This window comes from Perca fluviatilis, chromosome 12, assembly GCF_010015445.1.
Source record: "Perca fluviatilis chromosome 12, GENO_Pfluv_1.0, whole genome shotgun sequence".
Taxonomy (NCBI): Eukaryota; Metazoa; Chordata; class Actinopteri; order Perciformes; family Percidae; genus Perca; species Perca fluviatilis.
The window spans coordinates 6,819,240-6,831,663 of NC_053123.1; the positions used below are offsets into that span (position 1 = coordinate 6,819,240).

The window sequence follows — 12,424 nt, forward strand, 5'->3', positions numbered from 1 at the left end:
TGCACCCCTGGTACAATTAGCAGTGTATGCTATTTGTACCCTGGTGCAATTAGAAATGAATGCTATTCGTACCCCGCCTGTGCACACAGCAATGTGTTCTATTAATACCCCGTCTGGTACAAATATCAATGTATGCTATTTGCACCCCTGTGCATTTACAGTACCTTGGCATATAGTTACACACAGTTATCCATACTACTCATGTATTACACCTTTTTGGAATATTATCGCCCTGACATTCCCAATCCCACTCCTCTTGCCTAAACCTAACCAACCCAACCAGAGCAGGCATATTCATAAGTCTTCCCCTACCACCCTGCAAAAAAAAAATAGTGTTCGCGGGCCCTGACTTGCGCAATTGCATGCAAATTATCTAATCCAAAATTAAAAAAATAAGATTGCCACACAGGGGAATCCAACTCCAAACTCCCATACCAAAGGTAAGCGCACTAACCACTCACCTAGCAGTTCTTAAAGAATGTTGTATAACTGTTTACCACTTTGTTTCTTCAAGCCTCGGTTGCTAGGTAATGGTACTGTATACAAAAAATAGGTTCTACCTAACAAACTAACGGTTGTATGCTTTCACTGAAGACAGAAAGCACAACTATAGTATCCATTTTCCGCTAGAAATTCAATTGTTATAAACTTTAGAGACAAAACTTTGCCAGTTTCTGCGGTCATGGAAGATGAACATCCGCCATGTTTTCGGTGCACGCGAGCAATGTGTTTTTGTTGTTACGTCACAGGGTGTGAATAGCTCAGCTGTGTGGCCGAGGCTATTCATACCGGGGGTGCAAATAGACACTCCGTAAAATGAATGATGGCTGAATTCTATTTAGCTGCTTCAGTGACAGGGTTCTGGTCTCCGGTCATACATTTGTCTGGTGAAAATATGTGTATGCAGCCTCTCTGTCTAGTCACCACTCTGTCATTTAATGTCCCGTCCATAGCACTATCTGATTGGTTAAACCTCACGGGTATCAGCACCACTGGAGGCAGCTGTGCCTCTGACGCTGAGAGAGCACAGCTGTGTGTGGAACAAAGGCAGCAGATCTTCCTGAAGTTGCAATAAACATCACAATCTTCAAAACACAGGTTACTTCACAATAGGATTATGCAGCTTTTGTGGCCGCTAAACCTGCACAAATAAGACAAAAAGAAACTAATTGCCAAAGCACCAACCAAAGAAGTGCACCCCTAACTGCGCTGCCAAGCAAAATGTGTCTCGGTGCTCCTGTGATGTTTGCAATTATGTAATTAAATGAGGTAATAGGCATAGATTTGATGCAAAATTGAACAATTTTTATGCAAATGAGCCTCATTGCTAAAGCAGAAAGTGTGCGTTTGAAAAAGCCAAAAGCACTGACAGACTGGGATATTAAATCTCTCTGAAACATTTAAATTCCATCTGACCTGCAATCAGATTATCATTATATTTTAGTACACTTTTTACACACCTGTCCCCATCCTCACACACAAACACAATATACACATCACCATCATCAATATCTGTAATTGTAGACAAAAAGGGCATTCTGAATTATAACAACCTACTCTTCAGCTTTATGTATTGCAAATTGCTAAGGCTATTAGATTATTATTCTCAAATGTGCCCTAACAATAGTGAATATGCAGACCGTGGACTGGTACATTACCAGATATATTTATTTGGTTGCTACGTAAATGCTGCTTTCATTTTTCTTTCTTTCTAATGATTCATTGAAAAGAAATGCTGCTTTTGGCGAGAGAAAGCTCCCAGTGACAGCCTCTGCCCTTTTCAATATCTGTTTTAAAGCCCTGTTAGCAGCTCCAAATGGCAGCAGTACGTACATGTTTGAGACTTTTTAACTTCAAAATCCAGAATAATGTCACATCATGTTTGCCAGTCCAAATGCTCTCTGTTGCTTTATATGAAAGGAGACTAAAGGAAGGAAGGAAGGATCAAATAAGTGTAGGTTTCTCTGGATGCAGTATTTCTGGGCTTTTTGTTAAATGAAAGTGGGCCATGCTGTAGAGTGTGTGGCTGTTTTATCTGACTGACCCCAACCTGTCAGCAGCAGTCCAGACTGTGGTTAGTCTATTAGTCCGTCATGTCCGGTTACGTACATGATGTGGACCAACACATCCTGTCATTGTGTCTCTCTGTTTGACAGCTGAGCTCTGACAGTCACAGTTTAGGACAGTCCAAAAAGAAAAAAGCAGCATGTCTAAAAATAAAGAAAGTCAAATTGACAACCGTCCTATTTTGCTCAAGACTAAAAATATAATTTTTCAGGACAAAATCCTCTTAAGTCAATGCCACTATTCAAGTTTGTACCCATGCGATTGTGTACAGTTAAATTACTTAAACTGTTATCCAGCTGAGATGCGACCATACCCAACCAAATCTGGACTGACTATTTCTGTCTTCACTATAGGCATGGATCACTGTCCTGACGTCTCTATTTTGAGAGTTAAGGGCAACACACACCAGCGCCTGTTGTCTATCAAAACATCCACATCCATTTTCCATGTAAGCCCACACCGGTGGCGTCTGGATGCGTGTCAATCCGCAAAGACATCGGTCAGCTTTCAAGATAAGCAGCATTTTAACACATTCACTCCCAGAATTGACACTACTATACCATTGTTTTGATCCTTTCGATTACGGTTCTTATCGATTCTCGGTTCTGATTCTTTGAGAGGTGGAGTTGAAACAGGTCACATGCTTATGTCACAGATAAGAGGAAACATTTTTTAGATTCAGTGGTGATTTACAGTTTTACCGGCCTTTTTCAACGTAAAATAAAGCCACACTAGAGCGCTGCTTACTGTGCTCCGTGGCTGCAACGCAGCAAGCGCCTGGAAGTACGATGGACGCTACGGAAACCAAAACTCGTGCGTGTTTACTTTGGAACCAATTGATCAGATTCGAAACCACATTTTCCAAACGATTCCAATGAAATAAACTATTATGTTTTATACCATGGTCTGGGTGAATACTCGATTCTGATTGGCTGCAGGGTGTCCATTAAAAAGTGATGTAGGACACCTACTAAAGGAGTTCCGGTGAAACTGACTGTTTACTGTTCTAAATGAATGCGCTACATTAAATCAAAAAGGATATTTGGATTTATTATTTCCAACTCCTCCTCTGAACACCACAGGATGGCGCTAAAACACACAGGCTGCAAGAAGTAAGTTCTACTGCCCCTCTGGACTGACTTTGTTTCGCAGAGAATAACGTTTTCTCACATCCCGTTCACTGTTCAGCTCGCTGCTTCAGGCTGCGCCGCTCCAGCCTGCGCCGCTCCAGCCGACAGTAACGTTAGCTACACATCGCGGATCAAATTCTTCGTAAAAGTCGTTATATTGTTTTGGGGACAATGACATGGCTGGATAGCTAGCGTGTCTTGTTGTTCAACATACTGTCAAATTATTTTTACTGATTGCCAACTGTACACAATGTTATTGACTTTGGATCTTGCTAGCATAGCCTTAGCTTTCTGGCTCGTAGCTAAACCGAAGGGTTCTATCAGCTGAGCGGACTATATAAATATCTCCGGTTGCTAAGGGAGGCAAGTCGTATCTAAGGTTCTTCCTAATTACTGGTGGAGAGAACAACGTTTGCATTGCATAAGAACCTGATGGATGGGAATGATTGTTCCAAGTATTAGTCAAACCGTCAGGCGTAACCAGGGGAAACTGAGTTATTGTTTGGATAAAAATAAAAATAATAAAAAAAAAAAAAAAAAATTTAAATATTTTTTTTAAATTTTTTTTTGGGAGGGGCCCATTTTTTAAGCGGGTTAATGTCCTTCGAGGTGTCCATTGTCAGGTATTAATGGACGACAGCGAGGCGTGAACCGTCCGACGCGCAGTCCACCTTGTCGGGCATTAACCCTTACTTAAACGATTCCAAGTCGGAACCGGTTCTCGATGCCCAATCCTACTACTGTACCAGGAATACTACTTCTGGCTTCATGACACATCCAGTGTGGGCTATGGGCATTGGACATGTTTCACTTGTCAACTTAGTCTGATCTAGGGCTGTGCTCGATTAAAGAAATTCTTAGTCGACTAACACTCATTCAATTGTATCGATTAGTTGATTTTAATCGACAGATCTGTAAATCTGAGTTTCTCCGCAAAGAGTCATGCAAAAGCACCACTTTAATTCTTGTGTTTACCAGAGATGTGCTCGTACGTTTCTTGGAAATAAGTCATTCAGCATGAAAAAAAGCATCAAACATGACTAATCGACTAAAGAAATCTAAGTTGACTAAGACCAAAACGACCGATTAGTCGACTAAGAGGGAGCAGCCCTAGTCTGATCGAGATGGCCTTTATGTACCATCGATATAAACAAATAAAATCAAGATGAGATTTAAAATAGATGCTCATTTAAAAAGTTTGCTAAGTTATTAGTTTAAACAGTTTCTTATATACACATCCCGCAGTTACAGAGCAACAAGTAGCCTTAATTCGGAGTCGTGTTTGTGTCCACCTGATGAACGAAGTACAATATTCACTCTCCTTTTTAGCTTTGTTTTGATCTCCACCAATTCCTGAAGGAAATATCTCACTCTCTAGCTGCTAAATGTTCCAATTAAGTACACAAGCTAGTCGCTAACTTTGCCTGTTTGCCGTTTAGTGTTGGGCAGGTTTGTGAACAGAGGAAAACCGCTGCCTGCTACTGATGAGAGCTGTGAGTGACTCAAAACTGTTGTTGTGGTCTGAAAACACTGAGCTAGAAACACTCTGTAGAGCTGAGGGGAACTGTAGAGTCAGATGACAAGTATTTTGTATCACTTTGAGCGACGCCTTTGACATAGCTCCACATATAAAATATTACAGTGTAACTAACAAGTGTTTGCATAATACTAGTTTAGCAATAGTTTACTGACATCTTTAATGACACTGTTCATTCCTAAAAGCAGAAACAAATCCTATTTATAACTAGGGCTGGGTATCCTTCAATTATATTGATACAGATACCGTGAATTCGATACTAATTCCAATAAAATAAAACCAATAATATCAATTTTACCAACAAGAAATTACAACATTACACATTATGGTACAATATTTATTATTTTTTTTCCAGCTCCTTTCCAGCTACGTGTCACACACTGTAGTCAAGCCTCTCGAACCACAACACACACACATGAGCTCCGTCTCCGTGCGTAGCTTAGAGTTTTTCCTGTATGCCTCTACGACGTGCAACGTTAGAAAGCCAATCCGCAGCATTATTAGATCTTGGTACATGCTTATTGGCTCACTGACACTGATGAGATTTACTCCTTAGGTATTGAAATTTGGTATTGAATGACGAGGCATTTTTCGAAACAATGGAGGCCATTTGGTCGGTGCCAGCCCTATTTAGAACATAAACTACTTCATGGTGCATGGACCGATGATCTAACAGCAACAGTACGCTACTTAATGAGAAGCCAAACTCTTTACAGTTATTGTAAAGAAGTAGCCAGTAAGACCCCCATGACATTTGATAGTTAAACAATAAGTCTCTGGGATCATGTTGTGGAAGCAAATTTCAACCAGCTCATTAATATTTGACTTCATTTCTTTAGTGCTCCTCCTCAGCCTTTTTAGGGATAGTGCTGGAGAGGGCCTAATTTATAGCTAAATAATGAGGTAAAGCTGCAGTATGATATTTTAAGTGTGTGAAAAGTTGTTTTAAGAACTGTAACTGCTACTGTGTTGTGTAGATTATTCATGTCTCTGTGAAGTGTGTGTGTGTATTACACACTTTGTAATAGGTCCCATTGGTCATATAATTGTACACCCTTCTTATATACACTGTGGGTACCTGATTTATAATGAATTAATTTTTATAATCTTATGTAAGTTAGGAGAAAGGGGAAAGGCAGTGAATGCATAACCTCCGCTCCATCAACAAATCCCACAAAAACCTTCTCTGTGCCCTTGTCTATGGCATTTTTTCCCCAGTGGGTGTAGTACAACTGTCCACTGACCACAGCAGATGTACTGGGCAGTTAAGGTTACCATGTGAGCAACTGTATCAAAGTGAAGCATGGAAATGCTGAGAATATGCCCAGTGAAGCATTTTAGAATGAATGTGGCTGAGTGCTGTCGTTTTTATACAACTCAGCACATGCCTCCATATTTTAGTCTGATGTACTGCATTTAGTGGCATTGGTTCATACTAATCCTATTATTAATCTGATATTTAATCTTGTACAGAATCAAGTCAACAAGCCGTCAGCCCTGACTGAGATCCCACTGTACTAGTATATAGGGACATTTTCTGAGATAAGCCTCTTTCTTTTGTTTGAATATTGAAATAACAAAAAAAGCAACATGTTTATGAAGCCAATGGTGATTACTGATGCCTGAGCATTTAGGGTAAAACAATATTTTACTGAGAAACCCTATAACCAAACTGCTTTCTGTAGCCTATTGAATCTGCAAAATAACTTCTTTTTAATCAAAACAATCCAAATGTAATGTACTGTATGGAGTTTTAGGTTAAAACTTACTTATGAACCTACTCACACCAGATTATGTGATGCATTTTAAAGTTGATTAACATGGTAATTCAACCTAATGAATAGCCTACTGTGTCTAGTTTTATTTGGGCATTCAAACTTGAGTTTACACGCTGGAGGTTTTCAAAGGAAAGTTGTCTGAACCGTTTGTGCAATGTGTTTGTGCTAATCTTTCTGTATGGTGCATGCTACCATAGCATGGCCAGAGGCCGCAGAGGCACAGTGTTCTTCCCCTATAGGGTTATAAAAGGAAGCCAGTATCTGCTGACTTAGTTCCAATCATTCCAAAACAGTGCTCTGCAGAGGGAGCCAGCTTAGATTTTTTTTTTCTGAGGATTGATTTAAAGCTTTGCTTCAAGTCTTTAAAAGTTAAAACACATGTGTATGCACAGGCACGTCCACGCATGCTCAAAGGGTTTGAATACAAACCGACAGACAGACCAACATATCCAAGCAGAATAACTTAAAAGGAAACTCCCCACTCCCTCACTGTCTTGATGTTTTTGCTCTCACATGAAGCAATGGTGATGGACATAGAGCTTACGTGAACTTTCAAAAGACAGAGTTAAAGCTAGGCAATATGAGTCACCGCTACACAAATGGGCCCCACTGTGGTGTGGGAAATAACGGGGAGCATTGCAACGTGCAACTAGAAGGGCACACAGAGAGTGCAGACCTATGCCAAGGCAATGCGCTATCTTGCAATGTTAACAAAAGTCAAAGATAATTTGGTGTGTACGCCCCATGGTTCGGATCTGCTCCAAAATGTACTGGCTTCGTCCCTGGCCCATGCTACACCCTTCCACTAGAGGTGTGAATCTTTACTGATCTCCGGATTCGATTATGATTATCATGTCAGCGATTCAATTTGATTCGATATCTCGATGGATCACAATGCGTCAAATACATGTTTCTATTAAAGCCATGTAGGATATTTCATTCATAGCTTTTCAAGCTTAAAAAACCAAACATTCTGCAGTGCTCTAATACTAAATAAATTGGATACATAAAACTACAACACTGAGCACATGGTAATTCCTGAATGTGCAAAACATAACGGAATATGTTTCAACAGAAATGTTGTTAGGCCTACATTAATTTAACAGAAATAATTGATTATGAGCCTGCCGATTATCGATGCAGCATCGTCCATGTCCACGATTCGATGCATCGATTATTTGATTAATTTCAACGCCTCTACCTTCCACATAATTTCATGGAAATCAGGCCAGTAGTTTACCTTTTTGCATTACCAGTCCATTACCTTGTTGATAAACAAACCAAATAGAAAATATAGCCTCCTTGGCGGAGGTAATAATAATAATAATAATGATAACTGTAATACTCAGTGACCAACCTGACTGGTTACAGTGGGCAACTCTTCTGTAGGAGTGTTTGTACTGCAAATCTTGCTTATTAGACCTTCATTCCCTTGCAGGCAGAATTCCAACTAGTTTCTCCTTAACCTTTCGTCTTTGATCAGTGTTAGAAAGGTGTGAGAAATGCTTCATGTGTAGCATGTCGTCTGAATGAATACTTTCCTTCAAACACAACAGTATAGTTTACAGGTGAAACTTTGGAAATACTATGAAATATGGATCAGATGCAGGAAGTGCAGTAAGCGCTGTTGACTAATAAGAATTCAGCTCTGTACAGCTGTACATGTAACTGAGCAGGTCTCTGTTGTTGTTGATTCCTAGAGATTCAATTGACTTAAGATTTGAGTCCCATGGATAAGTCCCTCAGAGACATAAACCCAAAACCAACTTGGTTTCAGTTCAGTTGCTGCCTCTTTGAAAGTCTACATATCAAGGCTGAATACGTCATTACGGCCGAGAAGGCATACTTTTGCCAAAATAAGATGGGTGTGTCCTTGACAGCTCATAGTATACCTGGCTGTTTAAGTGGTGGATTCAGGCTTTCTCATGAACTTTGGAAAGAAATTTGGCTAATATGTGAACCTGTCACATCAACCAGGTCTTTGTCATCAGTCACTGTTGAATACATGACATAAACTGGAACAACTATTAAGCCACTAACAGGGTTAAGCACTGTGGACATAAATGCTGCTATTTATTTCACATTACCAGTGGTACACTATTTATCCATCATGTGTTGAAGTGAAACATCACCGTTCATACTGCCCATCAAGTTAGCACTGAACCCTGGGTTTTGATGTTTTGTTGGGTGTGTGAGTGTGCACTTTGTTTTTTGGTAGACTAAGTCCACCAATCTGCATTTATACCTTTTTTTTTAATAGAATTACAAAGGTGGATTCATTCAGTTTGGTAAACTAAATGATTTCTCCAACAAAAGAGACTATTACTGTAATGCATCAAGACTCCGTTTTTTAAATTCTATATTCACCGTGGAGGCATGCAAAATAAACACAGGTTTCGTCAAGAATTTAAGGCATCACTTGGTGAGTAATTGATATACAAATCATAATTTTGAGGGTGAAGTATTCCTTTACCAATTGTACCCATGTGTCTCTAAGAACTTGTTTCTTTTTGTTTTACTTCACGGCTCTGGAGGACTTGATGTTGATGTGCTATTTTCAAACCTGACAGTGGTGCTGACCCCTGGTAAGGTCCCCAAATTGACAAAGGGTAACGTCTGCCTTAAGGAGTTCTTCCCCACGCGCCACAGTTTCAAGTGGTAAAGTGTACTTTTACTCAACAAAAAGAGCAGACCAAGACGTCACAGTGACATGTCCTAAAATGATTTTAAGGAATGAATCTGAAGGTCCATGCATGTAATCTATGTGACTGATGGCACCACTGGCATCCATCGACCCTTCGGAACAGTCGAGCCAAATCCAAGCACCGCCCACCGGCTGAAACAAACGTTCTCATTTTTCAGTACACTAAAATATGTTTACGAAAACATTTGAGGCGAGAAATAGGCAAGTAACAAGAATCTATAGTCACATTTGATCAACGCTGCCTAGTTTAAAAGTTTGATCGGAGTTCACAAGCAGGCATTGACACTGTGTTAAAGACTCCTCAGTCTTTCAAATGCCATAAGGAGCACTAGGGGGAGGCAGAGGAACACGATTAGTATTTAGTTTTTTTTTTCTTCAGATTATCGGTCTCATTTTCTACTGTCAGGATAGGGACAGTTTCAGCAAATATGACAAAAACACATAAAAGTTACCAACTGCAGCTTTACTTGCCACCAAGTTCAGTGGAGGAGCGTGAAACCTTTGGCAGGAATGTGTATCGCAATGCCTACTAGTAGTCAAAATCCTCTACAAGCTACCTTTAACTACAGCTCATAAGCTACAGAGCTAATTGCTACACAAACAATGAATCATAACTCACAAAACATCCTTCACACCATAGTCTACTACTGTGTCAGGTTGGTTGGCTTTTGTTTTTATTGGTCTGCTGCACCCAAGTTTGAGAAAAGCGTTCACGTTACCAAATGTTTAGACCACAAGTGTCAAACTCAAGGCCCGCGGGCCAAATCTGTCCCCTTGCAGATTTTGATTCATTTATCTGAAGTTTTTGTCACTTTTGCCGACGTTTTTTTGGCTCCTTATACGGCGTTTAAAAAAAAAATTGGCTGAGTTACTTTTTTACTGATTTTTTTATTTTTTAGGGCTTTGTTGACTCTAAGTGAGAAGACTGTAGCTAAGTTTCCATCCACTTGTCAATTGAATTATCAGAAGTTCGGTAAAAAAACTCATGCGAATAAAGCTGGTGAAAGTGTGTTTCCATCCAACAGTTTTAAAGCGAATACAAACCTGTGCGTAATGACGTCACATGCTGTTTTGCGATTAAATTGGTATATCGAATTGATTTGAGACATTTTAAGGTGTTTCCATTCATTTTTGCACTGAATCGCACTTCAAGCAAAGTTTTGCTAGACAAAAGTAGGCTTGTTGGTGGTGGTGGTGTTGTTGTTGTTGTTGTTAATATTAGAAGCCAAGGAAGCTCAGATGGGCCTTTTGGCCGAGGATCTGATCCAGCTCATCAAAAAGGTGGAACTTTCCTTTTATTTTCCCTCCGGCACCGCTGCGAGACAACTCTCTTTTTTGAGACATGTATGGCTGTTTGAGCCCCTTCCATTTACTCCGCAGGACGTCCCACGGCTTGTCGTAACCTTTGTTGGCCATTTCCTTCGCGAGCTCCTGATAAATGATGGCATTTCTTTAATTTTTGCTATCTAAAATAGCCGTTATATTTTTCTGGTAAATTAAATTCAAAAAGTATCTTGTCTCCTCGTTTGTCCACTTACATCTGTCTTTGTCTTTGACAACTGTCATGTGTGCAGAGCGGAAATACTGGGCGGAAATGAACTAAAACTTCTTAGTTTTATTGCGGGTTGCAACCATAAAAATGACCTAAAACTTAATCGCAATTCATTATTTATTCGGCAAATAACGTTTCCATCAGCGTTTATCGCATAAGCCGTATATCGATCAAGAGAGAATCCGATGAGACCGAACGTATATTCTTTGAGTCGATATTCATGAAATTCAATCGGATTTTACTGTTTACATAAGGCATTTTTCATTCATTATCCCTTAATTGGGATAAAAACGTGTGGATGGAAACATAGCTTATTATGCAATAATACAGTCAAAGATGTTTGACTTTTTACAAATAAAAGGTCCCTAAAACCCCAAAGCTACTGGGAGATTTTGTCTAAACCATGTGTAAAATGACATTGTGTTGCAGAGAACAGTGGAACAGAAAAGGGACGATGTTCTGAGTGACAGAAGACTATGTCTCGTTACTACTTATCTAACAGTACAGAAAGTTGAGACAGATATTGAGGCTGACTGAGACGGGCAGAAAAGAGAGAGAATTGTGAAAAAAGGATGAGCGAATATTTGATGCATTGTTTTCATAAACATTAAACATTCGTCGTTTTCTAGGCAACTAAACATATTTTCCACTCTGTATTAATGATAGTTAGCCTTGCCTTCCAACGAAGGCGAGGCTCGTTCAAAATCATCTGACGCATTTCAGTGCCAGTGGCACGGCCCCCGTCAGCAATCATCCAGTCTAAAACTTTAAAGCAGGGACACCTGCTTTATTAAACCTCTCTGTAATGGAATATCAAAACACCATTGACAGATCAGATGAGTGTTGTTACTTACCAGATTTGCGGTGGCCGTTGTGTTCCCAGGGCACCAGAGCAATATGGTTGCACACAGATCAGTTCATCAGCCTTTGGACTTCCCTTCAGGTTGATAACCAGCCCATGCTAAAGCCCAAAGATAGAAGACATGAAAAGGGTTTTTTTGCAACAGAGGATAAGAAATGTCTTTATCAGGTTGTGTGCACCCAGAAACCTTTTTTACTTCAAATGTTGATTGACAATTGCTTTAAACTGAATTGAAGTATAGGGATGGGTAACTTGGTTCTAGTTCTGGAATGGTTAGTACTCAGTTATCGATAAGCTCCTTGAAAAACTATACTGCTATGCAACGCAGTGTTTAAAATGTGTTAGGTTACAGAACAAGTAGGCAACTCCTTTTGAGGAATAACTGAGCTGTGTGTAATGTAAGCCAGAGAGAGCGAGAGAAAAAGAGGTGTGTGTGTGTGTGTGTGTGTGTGTGTGTGTGTGTGTGTGTGTGTGTGTGTGTGTGTGTGTGTGTGTGTGTGTGTGTGTGTGTGTGTGTGTGTGTGTGTGTGTGTGTGTGTGTGTGTGACAGTGGTAAAAATTCAGCATTAAGGTTATACCGGTGAATATTCAGCAGTAAGGTTATAGCTGTGTGTGTTCGGTGGCAGTAAATATTCAGCTGTGTGTGTGTTAGGTGGCAGTGAATATTCAGCTGTGTGTGTGTGTGTGTGTTCGGTTCATTTTGGCAGTAAATATTCAGCAGTAAGGTTATAGCTGTGTGTGTGTGTGTTAGGTGGCAGTGAATATTCAGCAGTAAGGTTGTGTGTGTTAGGTGG

At 40.0% G+C, this 12,424-nt stretch overlaps 1 protein-coding gene across 7 annotated transcripts in view; it reads right to left on the reverse strand.

Moving 5' to 3' along the window:
- Window positions 1-12,424, reverse strand: part of pcbp3 (poly(rC) binding protein 3) — an 88,767-nt gene that overhangs the window by 36,794 nt on the left and 39,549 nt on the right. For all 7 annotated transcript variants that reach the window (XM_039817573.1, XM_039817579.1, XM_039817578.1 and 4 more), the window contains one exon: window positions 11,623-11,729. The gene's annotated coding sequence lies outside the window, so the exon portion shown is untranslated. The remainder of the gene's footprint in view (window positions 1-11,622; window positions 11,730-12,424) is intronic.